Consider the following 2815-nt stretch of genomic DNA (forward strand, 5'->3'; position numbering starts at 1 on the left):
TGAGGCTCCTTTCTCCCACCAACTAAGAGGGTGCATGCTATTAGCCACCAAGATATGGGATGCATACCATGTCCCACCTTGACATGAGGTGAATATTCATGTTGCAGCTTACATCTTTGATTCTCAGCCTTCCATGGCAATATTACTTCAAGCTTAGCTACCTTGGATATTGCTACTTTACAAACATGGTGTATTTCTTGTATTTCTTTGTAAGAATGGTATATTTCATGAATTTCCAATTAATTGATTTGCTGTGAGAATTGGTTTATTACATAAGCAAAAGATAAGCACAAGCAAGTTTTACACACTAAGCCTCGCCCAAGGTAAGTGGAGGGGGCCCATCACCAAGGGGTTGTTTGAGTGCTCTAGAGATTAGGACCTACCCTAGATATGAGAGGTCTCTCTATAGGGTTGTTTGAGTGCTCTAGAGATTAGGACCTACCCTAGATATGAGAGGTCTCTCTATAGGGAACCCTTAGTTAGGAGGAGATGAGGGTGCTAGGGGGGCTTTGGCTAGTAAACCCCTCATGCTCTTAGGAATAACCCTTGCATAACTCAAGTTATTTTGGAATTTCAGGGAAGACCGTGATGCTAGATAAGGGTGGATTGGTGGATCATGTACTTGATATTGGACACGAGTCTTGAATTAAGGAATGGAATGCCTGGTTGACATTGCACCTTGGAGAAAGTGTGGGATAAGTAAAATTTTTAATAACTACTTTCAAAATATTTCTTTGAAATTTGTCATTGTGTCTGTGACCATAATTTATGTGAAGAAACCAGTGCTTTATGTCTAATTAAGGAATCTATCTTTGCATGTCAAACCTAAATGTGTTAGGATAATTAGATAACTAAAACAAAACCTGAGGAATGTGGAGGATGATATCCCCAAGGGGTCTATTCTATGGATGGGTGGACTTAGTAAGCCAATATTTTTTCTTCAAGGCGTTAGATTTAAGAAGTGGTTGAAAATGGGTGACTTCCTAATGTACTGTCTTAGACCCCAATCAATGTCGTTTTTAGGGGAATGGAGTCAAGACTACACCCTATGGATAGAGGGGTTGATGTGTACCAATCCCCCTCATTTTTCACTTAGTATAGACCAAGTGTAGCATTGATCTCTGCTTTGGTTTGAGTTGACTTGCAGATATAGTTGCTTAAGAATCAATGCTAGTTAAGCTAATAGGTGACCCTAGCATTGAATTAGAAACTCGATTAAGGTCAATCCTTATGGGTTATGCCCAAACCTTCTATTGTGGAGTGAACTTGAGAGAGCCTAGATGACAAACCGTGAGTTATTCTGAGGATTAATGAGCGGCATCACTTAGGAAAAGTATTTCTATGGACCACTAAATCGTGCACCACTGAGAAGTCCTTAGTTGGGCATGTTACACATGGTAGCAGAGCAAAAACAAATAAGTTAGCAATAAGTTATGTATGTATTACCTTAACATTTTGACTTGTCAATTCAAGAGTGAAAGAGTTGAAGCTATCCTAAAGTAACTTCCTGAATGAGGTGATTTTGGTTATTAGGCAACATCTTCTACAAAGACTGATGTTGAGTTTCAAGAAAAGAAGTTCCTCTTAAAGCAAGTCAACTTGCTTGAGTTCATAGGAAGAGATCCAATGTTGAGAATGATACTAAAGTTTGTATCGAAACCCTTGAAGACTATTCTGATGTGGCAAGAATAAGTGCAACTAACAAGGCCATGCTTGCCAAGCTAAAGCTAATAGGTGAGGTCCAATTATGGTGGAAGCAGTGATGCCAAGACAACACTACTAGCAAATTCCTTGTAATCTAGGAGGATATCAAGAGGGCCGTAAGACGAAGATTCCACGATCCTATGGTACCATCAAGATGAACCGTTCTTTTCCTTGAGTCAGGAAGGACTAAGTATAGAAGCTAATTATTTCTAGTTTATGACAATGCAAACATATGCACTACCTGTTGATATTACATAGCAAGTAAGTAGAAAAACTTTTCCATGGATTGCATCAACAAGTGGATGCTCATCTAGAATACCTAAGTCCAAGTGACTTGAAAGATGCTCTTATTTGATCCAAATATTTGATTGGACCTAATGGAGACCAACTTCTTGAAGATGACTACTCCCTAGAAACATTGAAGAAGGAAATGACAACTCAAAGGACCAAGGAAAGAAGTATCATGAGTGCAGTGAGATAGGGCACATTCGAAAGAGATGCCCTAATTTTTTATGCTTCCTTTGCAATGAGCTCTAACATATCCAAACTGGCTGCCCTAGATTAGTTCAAAAGGTAGAGGAATTAACAACACAGCAAGGCTACGTAAGCTAAGACCTCAGCTTCCCTTGTGAATCAGATAATGGTCAAGACCTAAAGCCCCCTGAACTTCTCAAAGATTCTGTAGAAAGATCTTCTTAGGATGTACATTTTTGTCTTTTGCATTCCATTTCTTCCGTGCCTTTGTCTCTTCTGTAGTTGGAGGATCACTCACCTCCGGCTCCTTTTCTTCACCTGACACAAACTCGTAGAGGCCTTTTCCAATAAGGAAGTTCGTGACACGAAACTTCTATGAAGGGTAGTTGTTCTTGTCGAGCTTCTCAATGATGGGGTTTCCATTGTTCTCTGCCATTATCACAAAACTAATACCAAATAGCAAGCAAATCTTCTGCAACCCTCGACTTGTAGTGCACATCAATACACTAGACAGCCTTTTTCACCGTCTGCTCAACAATACATGCAATCTGTAACCAGTTTGCAAATAAACCTTGTTTTTATTCACTGGTAAACACCTTTGAACTTACAGATCTGAAATCTGTAACCTGTGCACCTG

The sequence above is a fragment of the Lygodium microphyllum genome, chromosome 3, assembly GCF_053477565.2.
Source record: "Lygodium microphyllum isolate KBCC chromosome 3, Lygodium_microphyllum_v1.1.10, whole genome shotgun sequence".
Lineage (NCBI taxonomy): Eukaryota > Viridiplantae > Streptophyta > Polypodiopsida > Schizaeales > Lygodiaceae > Lygodium > Lygodium microphyllum.